This window comes from Elephas maximus, chromosome 18 (genome assembly GCF_024166365.1).
Source record: "Elephas maximus indicus isolate mEleMax1 chromosome 18, mEleMax1 primary haplotype, whole genome shotgun sequence".
Classification (NCBI taxonomy): domain Eukaryota; kingdom Metazoa; phylum Chordata; class Mammalia; order Proboscidea; family Elephantidae; genus Elephas; species Elephas maximus.
Window position 1 is genome coordinate 52,826,657 of NC_064836.1, and position 26,756 is coordinate 52,853,412.

Sequence of the window (26,756 nt, forward strand, 5' to 3'; positions counted from 1 at the left end):
CAAAAATGCTACCTACCTACATCCTCAGCAGCCCTGCAAAAACAGTGAACAGAGTCCTGGGCTCACAGACTTAGTAGCTGTTCCACCCACCTAGAGACAGAAGGTGAAAGCTTCAACATTGTAAGATTAACAATCAGAGTAGTACACACACCCAGCCTAGATGGATATACCAAAACGAAACAAAAATTCAGGACATAGTAAACAAACATACAATAATATATAAATATAATAACTTCTTGATGCCTCAGAGACAACAGCCAATGTTAAACCACATAAAGAAGCATGACAAGATGGCTCCTGCAAGCAACCAAAAGAAAGAACTAGAAAACTTTCTGGAGGAAAACAAGGCAATGGAAGTACCTGAAAAAGAATTAAAAAAAAAAAAAAAAAGACTAATATATAGAGCTCACCAAGAGATCAAGAAGGAAAACAGGAAAAACAGACAAAACCAAGGAACACGCAGACAAAGCAATAGAAGAATTCAGGAAAACAATACAAGAACAAAACAACAGAATAAATAGGCTATGAGAAACCATACAAAACCAACAACTAGAAATCCAAAAGATTAACAATAAAATTTCAGAATTAGGCAACTGAATAGAAGATTATAGGAGCAGGATTGAAACAATGGAAGTCAGATTAGCAAAATTAAATATAAATCTCTAGACGTCAATTTGAGGAAAAATCAGAAAAAAAAATGAAGTGAAGAAAGCCTAAGAATTATGTGAAATACTATCAACAGGAAAAACCTATGCATGATCAGAGTTCAAGAACAGGGGGGTGAATAATGGAAAACACCAACAGAATTGTAGAATACCTGCTGGCAGAAAACTTCTTTAGCGTCATGAAAGATGAGAACATATCTATCCAAGAAGCTCAACTAACTCCATACAGGATAGACCCCAAAAGAAAGTCACCAAGACATATCATAATCAAACTTGCCCAAACCAAAGACAAAAAAAGAATTCTGAGAGCAGCTAGGGATAAAAGAAAAGTCACCTACAAAGGGGAAGCAATAAGATAAGCTCTGATTACTTAGCAGAAACAATGCAGGCAAGAAGACAATGGGACGACATATTTAAAGCCTTGAAGGAAATAAATTACCAGCCAAGAACACATACCCAGCAAAATTGTCTCTCAAATACAATGGTGAAATTAGGTCATTTCCAGAGAAATAGAAATTAAGGGAATTTGTAAAAACCAGAACAAAATGATGTAATGATGACAACATCAAAACAAAAAAAGAGGAAATAAATGGTGTAGTGGTATAATTTCCGTATGGAGAGGAAATCAAGGTTATATGAAGAATTAAAAGACTGGTTTAAACTTTAAAAAAAAAAAAAGGTAAATTTCAAGCTAACCACAAAGGAAGTTAATAAACCTACCCATTAAAATAAAAAAAGAAGAAAAATGTAAAGACTCAGCAAGCACAAAATCAACAACAATAAAACAGATGAAAATAAAATCTATAAACAAAAAGAACTCAGCACAGAAAATTAAGAGGAACAAAAAAAAACATCAAATGAAAATAAAACAAACAAAAAAGAAATGATAGCAATAAACTCATGTTATTGTTGTTGTTAGGTGCCACTGATTCAGTTCCAACTCATAGGATCCAGCAATTACACTCTGAGGAATATACCTGGAGAAATAAGAGCCCACACGAATAAACATTCACACGCATGTTCATTGCAGCATTATTCACAATAGCAAAAAATGGAAACAACCTAAATGCCTATCAACAGATGAGTGGATAAACAAATTATGGTACACACACACAATGGGATACTATGAAATGATGAGGCACAGTGATAAACCCGTGAAACGTCTCACAACATGGATGGATCAGTAGGGTGTTATGCTGAATGAAATGTCAGTCACAAAATGACAAATTTTCTATAAGGCCACTATCATAAGAACTCAAGAAAAGGTTTACACAGAGGAAAAAAAAAAAAAAAACATTTGATGGTTACAAGGGTGGGGAAGGAGGGGGAAGAAAAGGGACGGAGGGTGAGGGAAAAATCACTAACTATATAGTAAACAAGCATCATTTTTGGTGAAGTGAAAGCACACAGTACAGGGGAAGTCAGCTTGACAAGAGCAAAGGCATAGAACTTCCCTAGCCACATCCAAACATCTTGATGGACCAAGTTTTTGTGGTTTGGGGCTGGCGACTATAGTCTCAGGGGACATCTAGGTCAACTGGCATAACACAGTCCATAAAGAAAATATTCTACACACTACTTTGGTGAGTAGAGTTTGGGGTCTTAAAAGCTTTCGAGCAGCCACCTGAAATACAGATATTGGTCCCATTCTGTCTGGAGCAAGGGAAAATGAATAAAACCAAAAACCCAGGGAAAATATTAACCCAAGTGACTAAAGGACCATATGAACCAGAACTTCCACCAGCCTAAGCACAGAAAAATTAGATGGTGCCTGGCTACTACCACCAACTGCTCCGACAGGGATCACAACAGAGAGTACCGGACAGAGTGGGAGAAAAATGTAGAACAAAATTCAAATTCATGAAAAAAGACCAGGCTTACTGGTGTTACAGAGACTGGAGGAACCCCTGAGACTCTGGCCCCTAGACACTTGGCTAACTCAGAACTGAAACCACCTTCAAAGCCCACTTTCCAGACAAAAGTCAAGCAGGCCTATAAAACAAACTGTAACACACATAAGGGAAGTGCTTCTTGGTTCAATCGAATGTACAAGACCAAACGGACAACTCCTGCCCAGGAGCAAGATGAGAAAGCAGGAAGGGAGAGAAAACTGAAAGAATAGAAACGGGGAACCCTTGGTGGAAAGGGGGAGAGTGTTGTTACATTGTGGGGATTGCAACAAATGTCACAAAAAAATATGTGTATAAATTTTCTAATGAGAAACTAACTTGAGCTATAAACTTTAATCTAAAAGACAATAATTTTTTTTTAATTGCAAATTGAAGCACATTGAAATTCCGTTACACACCAGTCTTAGGTATTTACGCAAGAGAAACAAAAAGTTATCCTAACTCAAATAGGTGAATACAAGTATATATGGAAGCTACATCCGTATTAACCAAACTCGTTACCTCCTAGTCAATTCTGATTCTTAGGATTGCTAACAGTTGGAATTGATTTGACAGCAACGGGTTATGTCTATATTGCTAAAACTAGAAGTAACACAAATGTCCTTCAACTGGTGAGTAGAGAAGCAAAAATGCCACATCTATACAGTGGAATATAATTCAGTATAAGAAATAAATTATTGATACAAGGAACAATGTGAATGAATCTCAAATTTGTTGTTGTGGTTGTTAGGTGCAGTAGAGTTGATTTCGACTCATAGCTACCTTATGTACAACAGAACGAAACACTGCCAGGTCACGTGCCATCCTTGTGATCATCGTTATGCTTAAGCCCATCATCCACTGTGTCAACCTCTCTCCTTGAGGGTCTTCCTCTTTTTTGCTGACCCTCTACTTTACCAATCATGATATCCTTCTCCAGGGACTGATTCCTCCTGATAACATGTTTCCAAAGCATGCAAGTCAAAGTCTCACCATTTTTGCTTCTAAGGAGCTTTCTGGCTGAACTTCCTCCGGGACAGGTTTGTTTGTTCTTCTGGCAGTCCACAATATAGTCAATATTCTTCATCAACACCATCAAAGCCATCAATTCTTCTTTGTTCTTCCTTATTCATTGCCTAGCTTTGGCATGCATTTGAGGTGATCGAAATACCATGGCTTGGGTCAGGTGTACCTCAGTTCTTAAAGTGATATCTTTGCTTCTCAACACTCTAAAAAGATCTTTTTCAGCAGATTTGCCCAAGGCACTGCAGCATCTGATTCTCTTGGCTGCAGCTCCAGTGGGTGTTGATTGTGAACCCAAGTACAATGAAATCCTTGACAACTTCAAATACATTATGCTAAGTGGGGAAATTCAGTATCGAAAAGCTACATTGTAAATATGATTCCTTTTATATGACATTCTGGAAAAGGCAAAACAGGTCAGTGATTGTCAAGGGCTGGGGATGAGGGAAGGAATGATTACACAGGGGCACAAAGGATTTTTGTTTCCTCAATATTGGAAACATTCCTTTTCTTGATTTTATTTGTAGTTTCATGATTCTATGAATTTGTCAAAGTGTATAAATTACACACATATAAATCAAATTTTTTCTGTATTAATTATGCCTTGACAATCTGAATCAAAAGAAAATTTAAAAAAGATAAGCACGAGAGAAACTTTCCAAGAGTTAAATGAAGGATAAGAGCTCAAACACGTCCTGTTCATACTAAATGCAAAATGTAATTGTTAAATATTATCAGCTCCATAGTAATGGAATTATGTGTGTGACAAGTTAGACTCAAAATTGCATACGCTATTTCACTAAAGTAGGAATCTGAAGATTTTTATACTACCGAGTCATATAGGTCACATGCTCATAAAAAGCAGCTCATAACTTACAGAAGTGTGTTTAATAGAAATAACCATTTTCATAATGTTAATATTTAAAGAGAGAAAAATGCATTTGGTAACTCTTCATTATGAAGCCTAGCAATTATTTTTTTTTTTGCAGAAATAGACATTGAAGACATAAAGCATAGTTTAGACCATACCAGATTCACTCTGAATTAAAATACTGTGGGGTAAATCACATTGTAACCAATAACAAACGGTTAAATACAGTTCAGAGGTTTCTTTCCAAAGAGACTGTCCTTCATTTGAAAACTATCTACCAAAAGTTAACTTTAACATCTATTTTTGGGTGTCTTTCAAAGCATCGATTTTGTACAGCAAGAGAAATTCCAACCCAAGGGCTCAAAGATACGAGAAGTGTCTTAATTTGCTTCATCCTACTCTCGCCACAACACTGAACATAACACCGCTTCTCTAATGTCTTCATGTCTTTATTGTTAATAGTTCAGATGATGTTAGAAGTCAGGAGTAATTTTTGATGAGTCCTATTTTTGATTTACCAAATACCATAAGTCATTTTTTGAAAAGTTTGACTAATCACATTTTTATTTTCTCCTATGAATTGAATTTAAGTAGAAAATACAGCCTTTCCTCAGTTAAAGACACCGTAAGTGTTTTCAATTACACACTATAAACCATACCCCAACCTGACACTTTTCCCTTTTTCCAGCTTCATCCCTTTCTCACCTTACCCCCTTTTACCTTATACGGTTTTCTTTCTCCGGCTATTGAAAAAAGAGAAAGTGCCAAAGGCTAGCTTTTAAAATGTTCTATGCGCTAAAAATGTCTCACAATTTTCTACAAAAGAACCGTCAATACTATGGACTCTCCTAAATCATGCTTTCTAAATTTGTGTTTAATTTTTTAATTCTGATGTTTTCTAAGTGTGGCTTCCCTGTAGTGTGTCTCTCCAAACAAATGTTTCTGGTTAGATTGTCTCCCTTCAATAGCCTGTAACTATTTTTTCAAGATTAATAGTGAAACAGACTATGATATATATTGTGGTTTCTCAATGTAAAAGCTTTAGTGTTCATTTGAGTTTTAAATATTGATCTTGAAATCATTGAATTTTAGCGTTTGCTTCTTTTCATACTATTTTGAAGATTTCCTCTAAAGTTCAAGAGATGTCTTCCATATCCTCTGGACAAAGATTTTTTTTTTAATAGAATTATTAATTTGGAACAATCATTGAAGGAAGTATGGCATAATAAAGAGAAGCTTATTGTACATGCTTGGCAAAATGTGAAGAACTAGAGAATTTCACCCATGTAATTCTGTGCCTCTTAGATGCATATTCCATTACAGTTATGAGTTAAAATTATTATTGTAGAATACATTCGAGTGGAGAGAAACTAGTTTGGAGAAGGCACTGGAAAAATCCTCAAGGAGTAAAATTGAAGAGGTAAATTTTTTTCTCTGCCTGCCTTCTTTTGAAAATTTGATCCGGAATCCACCTCTCCTGATAATTTAAATGCAAAGTAGGATGATCAGTGAACCTTCTTCCAACCTTGACCCACTTCTTCAGGTAGAGTTATTGGGGTTTAGGTTTTACAGGGTAGGTAAAGCCTCAACAATAGTCAGTTAGAATATGGTATGTTATCACACGTTTGCAGAGTACTGTGAGGTTAAGTGTAAATTTCCCTTTCCTGGGTATGTTTGCATTTTATGTCTTATAACTCCTTGGGAAATGAAAAGATTGGTGCTCAATTAAAAATGTTAGACATGAGTGCACAGAACAAGGAGGATTTGGGCAGATAAGAGCACATCTCATAGACCCTAAATGTATGCCATGTAAGCTGTCTGTGTTCCACCTATGCCAATCAGATTTATTTGCATTGGCGTGCTTGTAGAATCTAGGTTAAAATACATTCTATAACTGCTTAAAACAACTGCAGTCAGAATTATACATAAATCATTTATCACCCTCCCTCAACCATCGCCTGCCAAGAATCCCTCTGAGTTTTACAGAACATCTTCCAGTTGAAAGGACATTTAGAGAAAAATATGTATATGCCATAAATTTCAGCATAGACCAAGAAACAATCTGCCTTCATAATTTAGTGTTCAGGCTAAGTAAAAACAGAACCTCCAATGAGTTATCATTCCCTGTAGTCATAAGGTGCCTTGTTTCACTGCCCATAAAACAATATGATAAGTGGCTCTGTGATGGATTCAGTAGTTACACCATATGCCAGGATATTTTCCTGGAAATATCTTATCCTAAATATCTAACAAAACAGGTAGTTCCTCATGGCCTGACAAACAGCTGAGGAGTATGCAAGTCTAAAACATTTCTGGCTTACTTGAAAAGGCCCTGAAGGGTAATATGAGGGTAATAAGTTGTTAGGATAACTTCAATAATTAAATGCCCAGGAAGTTAGACTGTGGCACGTGTAGGGTCCAAGTGCCTGACTCACAGTCACATAATCATACCCCGTGCAGATCTGAGCCCACAACTTTGGAAGGTCTGGATCTAATGTGCCGTATGTGCCAAGATTCTAGCGTCTCCATTGCTTAACATTTGGGAGAAGATGACCCTCTGACATGAATGTAATATTTTCTAAATGGATACAATGTTTGAGAAAGAAACCTTTGTCTCACAATGTTAGTGGTAATAATGACAAATTGGTGAAAAAAAAAATCAAAAGCAAAAAATGTACTTTGAAGCGGACAATTCATCATTTACTAGTATTTCACGATGCTTTAAAAAGATAAGTTTTATTTTCAATGTCCAACTCAACTACCTCCAAGTCTTGATTTAGAATGCATAGATGAATATGGTAGTGGAGAGCAGACAGTCTAACTTACAATGAAAAGCTCAACTAAAATGTTCATTTTATCTCACTTGTTTAATACTGTATCTCCCTCTGCAGCAAGCCCAAGGCCAAATCTATAAGGCACACGTGAAGAATAGAATTTAAATAAATGAAGGACTAAATAAATAAAATGCTTCCTAGAGTTAAAGAGGAAACCCTGATGGTGTAGTGGTTAAGAGCCACGGCTGCTAACCAAAAGGTCGCAGTTCAAATCCACCAGGTGCTCCTTGGAAACTCTGTGGGGCAGTTAGTTTTACCCTGTACTATAGGGTAAAACTAACTGCCCCACAAAAAAAAAAAAAAAAAAAAAAAAAATTTATAGGGTCACTATGAGTTGGAAGAGACTCAATGGCAACAGGTTTTTTTTTTTTTTTTCCTTGTTTGGTTTTTAGCATTAAAGATATAAAAAAAGGTATTTTTCAATTATTTCAAGTTCTGTATTAAACTATTGTAGCCTAACATTTCTCTTTCTCTAGTTCCTTCCTTTTCTCTCTCATCTAATCCCACTTTACCTTGTATACTTGCCTTTTCCTATACTCTCTAAGTTGTTGTTAGTTTTTACTGAGTTGTCCCGACTGATGGTGACCCCATACACAGTTGAACAAAACAATTCTTGATCCTCTGCCATCCCTATGATTGCTTTTTGATCTGACAATTTTGATCCAAAGAATTTTCACTGTTAATTTGCAGTAGTTGCCAGACCTTTCTTCCTACTCTCTCCAAGTAGCTGTTGAAAAAAAGTGTGAAAAAAGGTCATGGGGCGGACAGTGTCTGACCTCCTCTAACTTCACAGGGGGAAAAGAGAATCAAAATCAACAGCTCAAGGCTGATTCCTTTGAGGTGAGGTAAGACATACCTCCTCTCTCCACCATCTTTACCAGTTCTGACACCAACCATCCCTCTCGCAGCACTCTCTACGTCTCTATAGGGTTTGATAATTCATTGCAATGGCCACACAGAACTCACAGACCACACTTACTATCACAAGGTTTATTAGGGAAGTAACAGATTATAATTTAGGCTCAGGAACACTCAAGGGTATAGTTCTTCCATCAGGACATCTTCTTCCCAGTCATGCTTGCAGGCATACCTCTCCCTGGCCCTCAGTCTCTGCCCAAAGGCACTCAGCTTTATCTCTCCATGGGCCAGGAAGCCACTTTGATGTCTCCTGCTGCCAGGTCTCTGTTGCCGGGTCTCTCCTGCCACCCCTTTTCACTATCTTCAGGGTTACAGCTCTCTCTCTTTCAGCCTCCTGTTTCCAGGAGCTTCTCAGTGGAGAAATTCTGAGTTCAAAAGACATGCTGCCTCTTTTTCCTCAGTGGAGGTGAATTTCTCTCCTTCTTGACTCTAGGGTGGCTCATTTCAAGCCCAGCAGGATGGCAAAACTGACCAATCCCTTTGGTGGGCCACAATTACACTATCACACAGTCCTTCCTAAACACTTGAGTGGGAGTTACAAGACCATGCCTGGAAAGGTGACACACAAAATTGATCTATCACACTGCAAAGAGGAAGTGCTACAGGCTAGCTTTTAAAAGGTTCTATGTTGAAAGACACTTATCTGACGATTTGAAGAAAAAACAGTAATTAGGCAAATGTTGTTTCATAAGTTAGAAAAAATGTGGTCATGGAATAATTCTAGATGACTGGGTGTAATAAGTCCCAGGCTTGATTTTTCTAGAATAAAACAAACAGATAAAACAAGAAATATTTTGTTGTGAATATGACATTGAATTTTCTTTTGGAAAATATTTTCAAATAGGACAATAATTCCAATTGTCTGGATTTAAATGTTTTCTATGTGCTTCTGTATGAGTTGCCATAGCACTTGCCATATAATAAGCTCTTGAAAAATATATATTTTTTTTCATTGTGGATAAATATCATGCTCCAGGTTTGTTTCTTTTTCTTTTTCTTTAATAATGGATGCTTTTGTTATCTCAATTACAATTACACCTTCACACACTATTATATTGTGCCGATGGTGCACATGTATTGTCTGTTGTGAGTAAGATATAGGGCATGAAGACTTGATTTTAAAGTCACCCACCGATTGGTTGCATGATTTGGGGGGTTTATTGAAGCCTCTGAGGTCTTCTCATCTATAAATATTATCAATATATTCTTTCAGAAATTGTGTGATGGTTAAGAAGATAATAATATATTACTGTGTACTTTAAGGAAACCCTGGGGGCGTAGTGGCTAAGACCTACGGCTGCTAACCAAAAAGCCAGCAGTTTGAATCCACCAGGCGCTCCTTGGAAACCCAAGAGGGCAGTTCTACTCTGTCCTATCGGGTTGCTATGAGTCAGAATCGACTCGAAGGCAACAAGTATATACTTTAAACACAGAAGATCCCTGGTAGTGCAGTGGTTAAGCTTTCGGCTACTAACCAACAGCTCCATCCATGGCAGAAAGATGTGACAGTCTGGTTCGATAAAGATTATAGCCTTGGGAGCCCTGTGGCTATTCTGTTGTATAGGGACGTTATGATGGCAAAGGGTTTGGTTTTCGTAAGGGTACTTTAAACACCAAAAAAAAAAAAAAGTATTTATTAAACAAACAAATTTATAAACTGGGAAAACTTGGACAGCGCTACCTCAGGTGTTTGAGACTTTGGGCTATTTTCCATGAGACAATCTTGCCTTTATCCAAGGAGAAAATACATTCTGCAACTTGAAGAGTATGGTGACATAAAACTTGGGCTAGTCAATCCTCAAGGACCCCTGGTGGTTGAAATAGTTAAGCACTTGCTGCTAACTGAGAGGTCAGCAGTTCAAACCCATCCAGCAGCTCTGCAAAAGAAAAGAGCTGACAGTCTCTTGCAGTAAAGATTATAGCCTAGGAAACCATATGGGGCATTTCTACTCTGTCATATAGTGTCATTATAAATCAGAATCAGCTTGACAACACACAACCACAGTCTATCCACAAGAAATAGTTTATATGACATATTAAAAATTCTGTTCTATGTCAAGATGAATTGTGCATGCTTGCTATTTTGTAATATCCTTATTGGACAATTGAGAAATCTCTTTTTATCTGCAACCCAACACCAGAAACGGAAATGAGAAAGGAGAAGATAAAATAAGATGTCAAAACAGTCAGGAACTTTTGGTATAAAAAATTCAAGCAAGTCTTCTTATTCTTAGGAATGCAGTGGGTTCAGTGACTATACATCACACATGAAGTCTGTCAACAGATAAATACACAGTATTTATCCCTCCTAAGATCAGGGTTCTCTATTTTTCGAAGTTTTGAAAATTTTGAAGGACTTTCCCTTCTACCAGAAACCTGAGACTACAAGTTAATGTGTTCTTGAGTATAAAATAAAATGGTTTTGTTGAAAAATGACTGAGTGATGTTTGCTCCGTTGAGTGCTAAGTTTTGACTGACAACATTATGAAAATAAACAATTCAGGACAGGTCAAAAAGTGAATCTCTAGTTATTTTTGGCTGAAAAGTCCTTTTAAATAGTTTACCAGTCATTGACAGATAGTGTCTCTTTAGGAGACAGTATCATAATTTCTATTCCTGTTATGCTTTTTACAGGATCTCTGTAAGTCAGAGTCGACTCCACGACAATGGGTTTCATTTTGGGTATTGGTTGTGCTTTCTCTGCTGCAGTCATTGTCCAGGCAACGGCACATTATTGTACCAAACAGACTGCATTAAGCTTAATTAACTATTTTGTAAATTTTCAAATAATTCTTCTGCTTGGGGGCTTCACCTTTGGTTTAATTGTGATATGATTATGATATCTTGTTTATCAATAGTGAAACTTTGCTATCTTAAAATTACCCTTGATATGTGGGTTTCTTATTACTTAATAGTAATCATAAAATCTTTCCTTTTTTTTCCCCAATATGAATAAGAACCTCAGTGAGCACCATGTTGAGACACAGTAGAACCTGAAGGAAACTAATAAGCATGTATGAGAATGAGAGCTGTCCTGTGCATCTGGGTATTTCCAAATTATGATGCTGAGTTTAGCTGGTTTGCCTTTTGAGCCCATATTAATCCCAGGTGCATGGGATTTTATATCTTAGTTATACAAATAGTTATTATAGGAACATCACTTCTAGATCTTAAAGAAGTCCCCTACTTCTTGTCAGAATATTCATCTAAGCTTCTTGGTCCAATGAGATTGATCATAATGAGAAAATTTAGGGTTATTAACTGCTGCAAATAATACATCTGTTATTCCTAACAAATTACTTTACTGCAAGCTAATAGCTACTTACTATAATAACTGAAACAAATTAGGAGGTAAATTCCTATGCCCAAAAAAACTAAGCTGCTAAAATGAATAAGATGAATGAGATTTATAATATACATTTTTGGCAGGGGAATAAATATATCATCATGAATTTCTGTGCTGATTGCTAATTAAAAACAATATTACAAGGGTTATTTCTGACATCCTTTTGCATTTGGGTAGCTCAGAAGGTTGATGGGGAGGCTTTCAAAACAAATACCTCATTTCCTCTTCCTTCTTTACTTCACATCTCCTCTTACTGTTTGACATTAATATGACTAAGTCAGAAAGGAAAATATCTAATTACCTAATTGTGTAAATTGCTTTATCCCAAAATATTTTGCTTTTTACACACACAAAAAAAATAGTATCATTTAACTTTTGAACATCAGGAGAACTGATTAATTTTATTATAACTTTGTAATATAATTGTCTCCAAGATCCCTCCCCCCGCGGTGGTGTTAGGTGTCTTTGTGTTGGTTTTGACTCATAGCAACCCAGGGACAACAGAAAGAAACACTGCCCAGTCCTGCACCAACCTCATAATCATTGCTATATTTGAGCCCATTGTTGCAAACTCTGTGCCAATCCATCTCTTCCTATTTTTCACTGACCCTCTACCAATCATGATGTCCTTCATGGACTAGTCACTCCTGATAAAATGTTCCAAGTACTTGAGATGAAGTCTCACCATCCTCACTTCTAAGGACCATCCTGGCTCTACTTCTGCCAAGACACTTTTGTTCATTCTTCTGGTAATCCATAGTATAGTAAATACTCTTCACCAACACCGTAATTCAAAGGCATCAATTCTTATTTGGTCTTCTTTATCCATTGTCCAGCTTTGTCATGCATATGAGGTGATTGAAAACACCATCGATTGGGTCAGGCCCACCTTAGTCCTCAAAATGACATCTTTGCTTTTGAACACTTTAAAGTGTTTGCAGCAGTTTTCCCAAATGCAGTAAGTCATTTGATTTCTTGACTGTTGCTTCCATGGACATTAATTGTGGATCCAAGTAAAATGAAATTCTTGACAACTTCAATATTTTCTTCATTTCTGATGATGTTGTTTTTTGGTTCATTTGTGAGGATTTTTGTTTTCTTTATGTTGATGTGTAATCCACGCTGAAGGCTGTAGTCTTTGACCTTCATCAGTAAGTACTTCAAGTCCTTTTCACTTTCAGCAAATTTTTTTTCCATAATTCTATTTAGTTTAGAACAATTATTATTTAAAACTTTGTTGTATCCCACCCCAAAATAGGTTTGAATGTGACTTTCATTTGATTCCTGAAAGTTGTCTTGATAATTCAAAGCATTGTAAGTTAATAAAATGAGTCCTAGATGAATGTCATCTCTCTGTCACTAGCAACATTTGGGGCCTTGACCAAGTATCTTATCACCTCTTATTTCATTCCTAATTAAAGTTGAACTGGAACTAACCGAAGGTCCTAAATTTTCATTAAGGATTTTTTTTTTCTTCCATGTTTTTCAATAACCTTGTTAGAAACAAAACGAATGTAAAATATTATTAGATTTTTGAATGAGTGGAAGGGAATAGGTTTATCTTCTCTCCTGATATAAGTAAAAACTAACCAAAATATGGGGGACAACAATGCGCAGATTTTGTACATTAGACAATAAAGGATAGTGGTTTGACAAAGACAAAACAATCAAGGTGAGAACTATCATTACTACCAGCTTACTTTCTGGTGAGAGTCTACAGCTGGCACAAAAGAATGGGGGAACCCATGTGGAGTTTGGCAATCTCCTTGAATTGAAGAAGTGGGGTTGGTAGTCTGGGGAGGAACCAGGTGGCTGTATTTTTACAAGGGGCAATACCAAAGATGAGAGAGCTGTACAGAGGTCTGCAAGGGGTTCTGTCCAATCCTCAGCTGAATAGTCATTAGTGCACGCATGTGAGGACATCACATAAGGTTTGGGACAGAGCCATATAAAAGGAGAAGATGAAACAATTTGCAGCTTTCACACAAGGCTGGAAACAGTTTGTATTCCCACCAGTAAGAGGGGAAACACATCATAATTCACAGAGTATTGGGTAGAGTACTCAGAAGGATATTGCCTCAGAAGGAGAGAAAATTGGCTTTAGGCTAATGGTTGTTTTGACTCTGCCTAATGAAGTTTATACACAAGCTGTAAAGAGTCAAACCATTTCCAAGTAACTCACTGTGTTCGAAAATAAAGCCCAAAAATATTTATATGAATACAAAAGTATTCGACATCCAACAAGGTGAAATTTACATCTGCCATCCAAAAAAAGAAAAATGCAAGCCATGAAAAGAAGCAAGAAAATATGACTCATATTATAGAGAAAAATCAATCATGAGACACATAAAGACACAGGTGATGGAATCAGTAGGCAAGTACATTAAAAGAGTTATTATATTCCATATGTCCAAGAAGACAGAGGAATACTGGAGTGTGGGAAACACATGCAATAAAAAATGACTGAAATCAAACTTCTAGTGATGAAAATTATAATTCTGAGATAAAAAATGCTACAGATGGGATTTAGAGCAGATTAAACATGCCAAAGAAAAGATTAACACATTTAGAGACACTGCAACAGAAACTATTCAAAATAAAATATCTAGAGGAAAAAAGTCTGCCAAAAAAATAAACAGAACTCATTCTGTAAGGCCAGTATTACTCTGACATCAAAGCCAATGAAAAAAACCTCAAAAAACTAAAAATGCTCATTAATATACAACATAAATATAGATGTAACAATGATTAAAAAAATAGCAAATCAAATGCAGCAACATATGAATAAGGTCATGTACAATGTTTAGGTGACTGGAACTAATAAGCAAGTTCATCAAGGCCAGAGGACACAAGGTCAACAGACGTATTTCTATATAATTTCCATGAACAAAACATAAAATTAAGGAAAAAACTCCATTCATAATAAAAGAACAAAATACTGTGAGATTAATTTAAGAAAAGAAATAGAAACTTTATAAGATAAAATGACAAAATGTTGCTGAGAGAAATTTTAAAAAGAACTAAATAATTAAATCTACATCAGATTATCATGGAGTAGAAGATTCAATATTACTACGAAAGCTCAAATTGATCTCCTGATTCAATGCTATGACATCTTTTTGAAAACCCCAATTGGATTTTTTTGCATAAATCAACAAGGTAGTCAAAATATATGGAAAGTTAAAAGGACTCAGGAGAGTAAAAAGAAGAGGACAAAGTTGTAGATTTTACACCTAACTGATTTTAAAAAGTACTATTGGCATGAAGACAGATATATAGATCAATTGAATAAAATTGACAGGCCAGAAATAAACCTTTTCATTTATGATCAGTTAATTTCTGACAAAGATGTCCCAGCAATTCAATGGGAAAATAACAGCTTTTGAAACATAAAGTACAGGAATAAATGGTTAACCGCAAATAAAAACAAAAATGGAAATAAAACAAAAAAATTTAAACTCTTACCTCATACAACACAAAAAAAGCAACTAATGTATCATAGACCAAAATATAAGAGCTAAAACGATAACATTATTTGAATAAAATGTAGGGAAAATCTATACGACCGTATATATGTTAGGTAAAGATTTGATATAACACTAAAGGTATAAGTGACTTAACTTTCGATAAACCAGGCTTCAACAAATTTAAAAGCTTTTGCACTTCAAAAGACACCATTAAGACTGTGAAGACAAACACAGAATGGAAGAATATATTTGTAAATCACATATAATCCAGAAACTAAAAAATCTTTTATAACTCAAAAAAAAAAAAAGAAAAATTTCCAGTTAAAAGTGGGCTAGCATGTGAATAGCTATTTCACCATTTCTGGTAAGCACGGGAAAAGGTGCTCAACATCATTAGTCATTAAAAAAAAAAAGGAAATGCAAATCAAAACTATAATGAAATAACAGTTCACATCCACTAGAATATATGTATATATACATTTATGTATATGTGTGTATATATATATATGTATGTGTATATATATATATAAAGAAGGCAATTGTTGATGAAGATTTAGACAAATTGGAGCCCTCATACCTTGCTGCCAGTAATGTAAAATGTTTGGAAAACAGTTTGGCAGTTTTTAAGAATGGCAAATACATAATTATCACATTGTTGCTGTTGTGTGCTGTCAAGTTGATTCCCACTCATAGTAACCCTATATGACAAAGAACTGTCCCTAGGATTTCATAGGCTGTAATCTTTATGGGAGCAGATGGCCATGTCTTTTCTTCCTCACATCAGCTGTTGCATTTCAACTCAGCAGTTCTACTCCTGGGTCTTTATTCAAGAGAGATGAAAACAAATATTCACATAAAAGTTGTATGTGAAAGTACATAGAAATGTTATTCATAATAGACAAAAAATGGAAAAATCCAAATGTCCCTCAGTTGACAAATGGATAAACAATATATGGTATATTCACCATGGAATATTATTCAGCAATAAAAATGAAGAAAGTACTAACATGCTACAACACATAAAAAACAAACCTGTTGCTGTCAAGTTGATTCTAACTCATAGCGACCCTACAGAGGAACCTCAAAAAATGCTACATAAAAAATTCAAACACAAAATAACCCCACAAATCATATGATTTCTTGCATATAAAATAACCAGAAAAGGACAACAGAGATATAAAATAGACTGTTGGTTGCCTTGGGGGTAGAGGTGAGAAAGAGGACTGACTGAAAGTTGTACAAGGGGTCTTTTGGGAGCCAAAGAAATGTTCTAAGTTTGTATTGTGTTAATGCTTTCACAAGGTAAGTTTACTGAAAATAAGCAAATTTACTGTACACTTAAAATACATCAATTTCATGGGATGAGAATTATACCTCAATATAAATCTTAAAAAATAAAAGAACAGAGCATCAATGAGTTCTGAGTCAACTTCAGGCTGCCAAATACAATGTAATTAGATTCACTAATGAGAGAAGAGAATGGAGAGGACAGAATACCAACAAACAAATAAAAACATTTAAGGAAGAAATAGCTGGAAATGTTTCAAATTTAAGAAAAATTGATGACACATAGTTCCAAGAAAGTAAATGAATACCAAGGATAAGATACGTGAAGATAGGGACACAGGACACATCATATTCAATTTGTTTAAAACCGGTGTTAAATAAAAATTTAAGAACAGCTACAGTCAAAATAAGCATTATATAAAGAGAATGAAAACAGAATTCTCATAAGAAGCAACGTAGTTAATGGAATAGCATATTTAAAGTATTGAAAGACATACACAGATTGTCAACCTAGAATTCTCTACCTGGCAAATTTATCCCTCAAAAATGATAGAGAAATTAAGACTTTTCACAGACATATATGAGTTGAAATAACCCCTCACTAGCAGACCTGCAGTACATGAAATTATAAAGGAAGCTATTCAAAAGAAAAATAATACAAAATGCTAATCTCATTTTATTCAAAGGAATGAAAACAAAACAAAACACGTGTGGGTGAATGGACTCCGAGTCATGGCGAATCCATGTGATAGAACAGAACTGTGCTCCACAGAATTTCCAATGCCTGATTTTTCAGAAGTAGATCATCAGGCCTTTCTTCTGAGGTGCCTCTGGGTGGACTTGAACCTCCAACCTTTCTCTTAGCAGAGCAGTGTGTTAGCCATTTCACCACCTAAGGACCAAACTCACTGCAGCCCTATGGTTAAGTGCTACGACTGCTAACCAAGACGTCAGCGGTTTGAATCCACCAGGCGCTCCTTGGAAACTCTATGGGGCAGTTCTACTCTGACCTATAGGGTCTCTATGAGTCGGAATCGACTCAACGGCACTGGATTTGGTTTTTTGTTTAGGGCAGAGTAGAACTATCATATAGGGTTTCCAAGGAGCGGCTGGTAGATAGGAACTGTTGTCATTTTTGGTTAGCGTCTGGACCACCAGAGATCAAAGGCAACTTGAAAAGGTAAATATGTGTGTTAAAATAAAATACTTAGATTCTCATTTTAGTGTATCTTTAAATTGAGGTCCAAGTCCAGAATAATGACAATATAAATAGGAGTTTATAACCCATGTATAAATAACATGTATGACTATAGTGACACAAAGGCCAGGAGGGTAAGTAGAAATATACTGTTCTAAGATGATTATACTATATATGAAGTGGCGTAAACTTACCTGAAGGTGGACTGTGGTAAGACAAAGATGTGTATATAAATTCTAAAGCAACAGCTAAAACATCGCAACAAATAGTCAAAGGTAATAAGCCAACAAAGGGAAAAAATGAAATAAAAATATATAATTAAGCCAAAAGGAGGAAGAAAAAATAAAGAACATATAGGACAAACTATAAAGCTAACAAGATAGCAAATTTAAACCCAAACTGATCAATAATTACATTAAACATAGTCTAAACAGCCTAATTATAAGACAGAGAAAGCCTGATTAGGTGAAAAAATAAGTCACAACTAACACACTGTCAATAAAATATTCATTTTAAATATTTAACAAAAACAAATACATTAAGAAGAAACAGATAGGAAAAAAGTTATTTTTTGTTATCTTTAATGAAAGAATCATTGGATTGGTATTAATCCAACATATTAATATTTAGTTTGATTGATATTAATACCAGACAGTGTAGAATTCAGAGCAATAGCTTTTACTGGAGTTAAACATGTCATTTCATGATCATGAAGGTGTGTGTCAATTCCGTGGGAGAACAAAACACATCTTAATATCCATGCCACGATAAAACAGTTCTAAAATAAACAAACACTGATAGAGCTAAAAGAAGAGATGGGCTTTTCAATATCCAACTCTCGATAACTGATAGAACAATCCCTAGAAACTTAGTGAGGGTATGGAAGACTTGAAGAACTCTAAAAACTAACTTGATCTAAATATCATTTATAAGACAATTCCCTACAACTGTACAATATTAATTCTTTTAATCTGTACAGTGTACAGTTACTAAGGTTGTCCTTATTCTAGGCTACAAACAAATGTCGGTTAAGCTTCGAAGATTCTTATCACAAAAAATATGCCTTTTGACCACAATGTAGTTAAAGTTGGGATGAATAATAAATATAGGGAAAAGATGCTAAGAATTTGAAACTAAAATAGAAACTTTTCCGTAACCTATGGGCCCAATTGAAAAAAAAAGAAGAAAACACAACACATCAAAATGTGATACAATTAAAGCTGTCCGTAGCAGGAAATTTATAGCTTCAAATGACCACATTAAGAAAAAAAGTCTCATGTCAGTGACTTCAGCGTCTACCTTAGGAATTTAGACAAAGAAGAGCAAATTAATTGCAAAGAAAGTAAAAGAAAAATTTAAAATTCAATATTAGCATAAAATTTCAACCACACTGATCAGGGAAAAAAAGAGAGAAGATGTAAATTACCAATATCAAGAATGAAAAAGTGGACATTACTGAAGATCCTGTAGACTTTGAAGGGATAGTAAGTAAATAGTATGAACAACTTTATGACATTATATTTAACAACTTTAAATAGACTGATTTTTTAAAGACACAAACTTCCAATCAAGAAGAAATATATAACCTGGTAGACATATATCAAATAAATTAAATTTGAGGTAAAAAAAAAAACTTTTTCACAAAGGAAACCCCAGACCCCAATGTCTTCATTTATCAATTCTACAAAATATTTAAGAAACAAAATAGTAAGAATTCTTCACAAACTCCCAGAAATTTGAAAAGGAGGAAATAGTTTCCAACTCATTAGATGAGGCCAGCATTACCTTTGTATCCAACCCAGAATTAGACATTATGAGACAAGAAAACTGTCAGCAAATATCACACACGAACATAAATATAAATGCAATTAATACCATGGGTAGTATAAAGAGTTTATTTCCAGTGGGATATATAAGCAATGTAACTAACTGCTTTACAACAAATTTTAGGAATTTCAGAAATCTGCAGATTACAGTGGAATCAAGAGTTGGATAAGAAATTGAAAATCGTTTAGAAATCATCCTGGTAAAATTTGCAGATTTAACATTTATTAATCTTGACTAGGTGTTGTTGAAGGAATAAGGGAAATCTAACAGATATTTAAAGCAAACCCATTGCCATCAGTAGATTCTGACTCATAGCGACTCTGCAGGACAGAGTAGAACTGCCTCGTGATGTTTCTAAGGCTATAATCTTTAAGGAGGCAGGCTACTGCATCTTTCTCCTGTGGAGTGGCTGGAGGATTCAAGCCACCAATCCTTCCGTTAGCTACCAAGCACTTAACCACTGTGCCACCAGGGCTCTGGCATGTACTTAACACCTATTACTACTACTACTGCTAACAGTTTTAGACCAGATCCTTCGGTCAGCAGATGCCAAGACTAGACAAAACATGTGTGACTTTTATTATGAGAGATGCCTGTGAGAGAAATGAGAAGCGAGAAGGATGAGGCTTGTGAAGAATAGAAAAAAGCTGGTGGAGTGGAGACAGGCTACATAGTCATGAAGTCTAAGGGAAGTTAGACAAGGACATCAGGGGATTCTAAACTCAAAGTAACTCAAAAGAGTTATGGGCTGTCTCCCAGGAATGGGCCTGTCTTGGTATACTTGTTATGTTCAGTCACCAGCTAGGCATAGATGAAGGAGGAACATGCCATGAAAGCATGGACATGGATTACAGTCTTCAACAACTAGGGCCTTTGCCAAATTACACATCCTATATTTAGAGTCCTTAGAGTCCTTGGGTGCCACAAATGGTTAAGTGCTTAACTACTAACAGGTCGGCAGTTGGAACCCACACAGAGGCACCTTGGAAGAAAAGTCTGGCGTTCTACTTCTGAAGGTTGAATGGTCTTCATAGCAGTTTTTTTTTTTTTTTTTCCAAATAATTGGAGACCTACGAGGTAAATTCTCATAGCTGCCATGGTCAACCCCTTGGGGTGAAAAGATACAATTTTTTTCACAGCCTTGGGGAACATCTTCTCCATAGTTCCTACGAACCTTCCCTCTTAATGTGAAATTCCAGAGAGGGAGGCTAGTAAGATGAACTACAACCCTAATTGCTACATTTAATCTTGGGGCTGCGACTGGTACTCATTCTCTTCTTCCTTCATTCTAAATTTCTATGGTTATTCTAAATCTCCCTTACACTCATCTGGTAGCTCTTGGTGGCTTATCTGCTTATGTGATTCATACCTGTCTTCCTGAAATGTTTGAATGCTTGATAATCGTACCTTTCTCAATAGGAGTTGCTATATGGCTTGTCTATAACTATAATGGGTCAAGGAATACTAGGAGTTGCCAACATAATTGCCTAGGCTCTATGAATATTCTCCATGACTCCTGCTGATCAGGGCCAATTACCTCTGCCAATATGGCAACCTATCTTCCTATCTCAACCCAAACTTGCATTTCCATGATATCCTTACTTCTTTTCCTAGCTAAAGGTTACTTTCTTTGGGGACCAGAACCCCCAACCCTGTGAAGAGTTTTGGGGACAGGGAACACATAATTCCTCACTGGGTCATTGGGAATGATGGTAAGTAGGGCCACTCTTACTCTACCTCTGTTGGCAGACTCATACATCCTTGCTGTTAGGGATACAGCATCATATAGAGTTGTCCAATTCAATACATACATAGCACTCTAAAGTTGGCATCCAGTCCCTTCAGAGTTTCTTCTGATCTGGTGCTTCAGCTGCACATTTAGAAGGCTGTTGCAGATTCAGTGAGGTAGACCACCTCTGAATGGTGCACTATGTGACCTGATCAATAGATCCCAAGGTTACGAGCCTATTCTCCCACTTTCTTTGCTGTAAAGAGTATTCTGTGGTTGGATGCTATGCAGTGTGGGATCCTTAGCCCGTGGATCAAGCATTTAGGAAGTCCCTGCAAAATGATGCTGGCTGAAGTTCTGCAGACAGGAAAGATAAACCCATACCCAGAATGGTTATCTATCCATGTGAGAATGAAGTGTTGGCTAATGGAATTTGACCAAAATCATGAACTTACCTTTAACTGGTTAAGTGTCTCTCTTGATAATATTGCCAAATTAGGGGCTCACTATTCACCTCTGCTTATGGTAATTTGGATACTCAGTGAGAACAGTAGCTAGATCTCCCTTCCACATGGTAAGTGGAAGTCCACGCTGTTGGACCACGGCCATTACATTTTTGTTGTCACCATGCCAATTCAAGGGCAGACAATGATAAAGTCTGGATAATCTCTACTGGCCTAGTAATTTTATTCACTTAGTTGTCTTCTTGCTTATTTTGTGATAGATGTTTTCCAGTGGACATTAATGCTTGAAAGAAATCCTTTCTCACTTTGTTTCCACTCCCACTTGTCCATCCACATGATTAACACGGTACTTCTATTTCCAGTCTTTAAGTCCTTTCCTTGCCAGACCCATGATGAAAGTTTCAGGCCATTAGCCATTGCTCAGCAATATATATATATATATATATATACACACACACACACATATATATATATATATATATATATATTCTCTCCCGGGGACACCACATGTTTCCAGACAAAGAGAATAACCATGTAAATTGTTCACAGCTTTGCCCAGGTGGAAGATCTCTAATTTCCAATAACTTTCATGTCCATCTCTGAATGTAGACATGATGTAGTTGCCAACCATTTTAAGTTTGCACCTGCTTAACCTGCCAACCCATCTATAAAACAAGTCTGGGCTTTTTCTACCTGTATCATCAACTTACAGAGTATTCTCCCATATTGTCTTAGGTCTAAGTTAACGGACAGAAGCTAGTCCAACTTTGGTGAGTGACATGGGCCCTAGGCTAACTACACATGAGGCTTAATTGTTTGTACCCTCTTGTCTGGTTATGGTTTGATCCCAGATGTATATTTTCCATACTAAAATTTCTTGGTGATGGCCCCATCCTACTTTATGACTTGGTGGATCCAACAGCTCATATTGGGCTTAATGAACTTAAGGTCACTTGTCCCTTGTTCAAGCATTCTGTCTCAGTAAAACATTGAGATGTTTCTTTTTTGCTTGTTTTGCTTTTGTAGCAGTTTTATTGAGATATAATCCATATGCCACACACTTTATCCACTTGATGGGCACAATTCAGAGTTGTACAACCATCACAAGCAATTTAAGAACACTTACATCACCTCTAAAAGAAACTTCACAGATTTTAGTAGTCATCCCCCCATTTTTCCCATTCCCCACAATCGTAGGTAGCCACTAATCTAATTTGTATCTCTGTAGATAGATTTGCCTATTCTGGGAGTTTCATATAAATGGAATCATACAATACGTGATCTTTTGTGACCGACTTCTTTAACTTGACATGATGTTGTCGAGGTTCATTGACAGCATGAACTGATGTAGCATGCATCAGTAATTCATTCTTTTTATTGCTGAATAATATTCCACTTAAGGGTACAGCACATTTTCTTTATATATTGATCAGGCGATGCAGAATTGGGTTGTTTTCACTTTTTAGCTATTATGAATGATGTTGCTATAAACATTCATGTACACATCTTTGGGTGGATATATTTCTCTTGGGTAAATATCTAGAAATGAAATTGCTGGATCATAGGAACTGAGCAAGGGATTGTTGGGAGGCAAAATCTCATGAGTCTCTCACATTTTTACACATATTCTGAAGACAGTCACTGACTGTTTTTTGTATTGGGCTACGTTTTCAAGAATGTTTTTATAGCAAACAGGTTTGAAGATACAGATATTTTATCCCTCCATAGCAAAGTATAAAAAAGTATAGATTTGGTGTCTATATTACAAAAGATTTAGGTTTCCTAAGCTCAGGTTTCCTCTTTTTTAATGCAAGTATCTGGTTTTCTTAGTCTCTATACAAATTGGGGCTTGGAGAACTGCCCCTTAAATGCTGATCCTCCTGCTACTGCTATTGCTGTGAGAAATAAACTGTCCTTCCTTTTTGACCCAGGGTTCTCTTGTCTTCTACCAGCATCTACAGTACTGTGGGAGGTTAACCTGGTAGATTTTTTTTTTTTTAATCATGGAAAAATACTGTGCTTATGTACATAAAGAGGATAGCTGCAAACCCTTCACAGAGGAAACTTTAGCCCCCCCAAAAATCTTAGAGAAAAATTCCTGTCTCCCTCTGAACTATCAATGCAGCCCAGGCTGGAAGGCTGGGCTTCTTATCTCTGGCCATGCATCATACCATTACTACTGTAGAATTCCAAAAAGCACAGGAAAAAGGAATTCCAAACAGCACGGCTGTCTCTTGGCAGCTGAGGTGACAGACCATTCCCAGGGAACAAGCAGAGAATTTATTATGAGGTTTAAACTATGTGGAATGCTGAAATTCTTCCATATGAATTGGATCTACTCAACAGCAATGGGTTTGGTTGGATTATTTGTTCATTTTTTGGTATGTAGAGAGCCCACAGCAGGGTGGAAACCCGATAGAGGGAACCGAAAGAAAGTTAGTAATAACTTCATGGATACTCATGAAAATGCATGTAACAAGGCACAGGCAGTACATTTTCCATTGCTTGTTGCCTCCACCTGCCATTCTCTCCCCGACAGTAGTTTAATACTTTGCACCTACTTTTTTTTCAGTGCTTCTGAATCCAGAAACCTAGTGATTTTCCAAACAGAATCTCTGTGGTTCAGCAAGATTGCAAAGAACTGTCCCAGGAAGATAAGGCAGATGACTAGAAAAGTGATTTTCTCTGGTTACACATACTAGATTTTTTTTTTCCCCCTTTTTGAAACAACAGAGTGGCGATAGGTATGGTGCCTCAAAAGTGACATGGTTCGAATTCTGTTATTACCCTCAAGTGTTATCCTTTCTGACTTCCCAGACAGAGGCCATTCTTACAACTGTGATCCTGACTGGTACCTGCCTTCTTATCAGGCCTCACTGCATTTCCCACACCAACAGAGACTGCACATTTCCAAGGCTGCTCTCAGACCTGGCCTGGAACTCATCTGGAGGGTCTGAGAAGTCAAAGATATTGGAGGGCCAATTGCCCAGCAGGGTGTCTAAGGGGGAGACTTTAGACATTGCATTTAGGAGCTGAGTTGAGGGGGCTCTCCTTGAGCTTCATCTGCATGCATAGGTACTCCTTGATGACAGCCAGAGGAGTACAATGCACATGGCTTGGACTGGTTAGCAGTTTAGCATTCAGTTTAGCATCTACCGGCACTATAGAGCCGATAGCCCAGATGGTAAAAGAAATGGACAGCAAAAATGGAACCTAGACACTGCTTCTACTGCAAAATGAAGTGCAGCAACCCAGGGCAAAAGTGAGGGTGCTGAAGATGAAGGACATTATACAGAACCAGCCTTCAGGTGTAGAGTAGCCCACAGAATTGAACATCTGGTCCATTGAGTGGCTACTGTGCAATGACCAGCTGAATAGCTCCAGTCACAGGCTCAGAAAGCCCTAACAAATTGTTTGCATAAGAATGATCTGTGACAGGATCAGGAATGGGGGCCACAGGTAGCTGTGGAATTGGCCTGCCATCACTCCTCAGGACCAGATAACACCTGGGTTCCATCTGCCACATCACAGTCCCCAGGATGCCTCAGCCCCAGTGACCAACTACAGAATCGAAGCATCCATGCTTGGCCATGCCTTATTAGCAGACTCCTAAAACAGTGCTGAAAGACAGGAGAGTGGAGGGGCTTGTTAGTTTTTGGTAGGATGTATTATGTCACACTCTCCACAATTCTTAACAAGGATTGCAACTTTTTTACTGGGGCAACATTTGTCAGTCTCCTGCTTCTTCATTCTTGCTCTTTTTTGGCTTTAGATGTTAAGCATCAACTTCATTAATTGCCTAACACATATGATACAAGGGTGATTTAAAAAATTGTAGTTAAGTTGGAGACTTGGGCCTAGCACACTGGTTTTCCCATTTTCAAATTGGAGAAAATATTAATTTCCTCTCATAGTCTCCTTATAAGGATTTTGTATGTATTCAGTAAACTACTACATGAAAAATACTGACATCAGTATGTGGCCCTTACGAAGGGTATAAAACATTATATTAACATCAACTGTTTACTAATATAAAAACTGAAGGAAATATGTTACTTAAGAAAATTATTTTATGTATAATCTTAGATCTGACAAGCTCCAAAATTAGAATATTGAAAGACCAAAAGGTTTCATTTTATGTATTCATTACCTGAAGGTATTAGTTGTACAATAACTGTTGATGCTTTCTGCCATATATATTATATGTACAAATTCAAAATTAAAAAAAAAAAGGAAATAAATGTGAGACCTTATCTTTAGGGCAAAAGGAGGATGATCTTCTTAGTCAAATAGTCCATGAATAAATAGGCAGTAACAATTTTTCTGCTTATTTTGAATAAGTGTCATCAGAAAAAGATTAATGAAAATTGTCTATCATTAGACATTAACATATGATTATATGGACAAGGTATCATGGAGCTATCATTCTGAGACCAAACAATATTTATATAATTAAATGTTTTGAAAACTAAACTAATACAAATGTGACTATGACATATGGATGACTTAATGATTGAAAATTGACTTTAATTTTTTTTTCTGTTATCATTCAAAGATAAGCAGCATTCCACATATATTAATGTATTATTGTCTCTTAAGAATAGCACACTGGAGGCGGAGCTAAGATGGCGGATTAGGCAGAGGCTACCTCGGATCCCTCTTACAACAAAGACATGGAAAAACAAGTGAATTGATCACATACGTAACAATCTACGAACCCTGAACAACAAACACAGATTTAGAGACAGAGAACGAACTAATACGGGGAAGCAGCGATTGTTTTCAGAGCCTGGAGCCAGCGTACCAGTCAGGTACAGCACAAGCACAGAGAGCTGCTCCACCCCCCTGAACTAACCCCGGGAGGGGGACCAGCAGGTTCCACGGGCGGCGTGGGACGCAGCCGGTAGGAGAAGTCCCTGGGAGGCAGTGACTGGTCTTGGAACGGGGAGAGCAGCGTCCCAGCCGGGGAACCGTCCCGCAGGGATTTGGACTGGACGCAGGTATGGCATAAACACGGAGAGCTGCTCCACCCCCCTGAACTAACCCCGGGAAGGGGCCCAGCCGGGTCGCGCGGGCGGCGTGGGACGCAGCCTGTAGGAGAAGTCCCCGGGAGGCAGCGACTGGTATTGGAGCGGGGAAAACAGCATCCAAGCCGGGACACTCGGTCACGGCACAAGCAAGGGGAGCTGCTCCACCCACCTGAACTAACCCCGGGAGAGGGCCCAACCGGTTCGCGGG

At 36.9% G+C, this 26,756-nt stretch overlaps 1 pseudogene; it reads right to left on the bottom strand.

Annotated features, from left to right (window-relative positions):
* Positions 1 to 24,530: 24,530 nt before the first annotated feature.
* LOC126061773 (protein SYS1 homolog) lies at positions 24,531 to 25,001 on the bottom strand (annotated as a pseudogene).
* Positions 25,002 to 26,756: the final 1,755 nt, after the last annotated feature.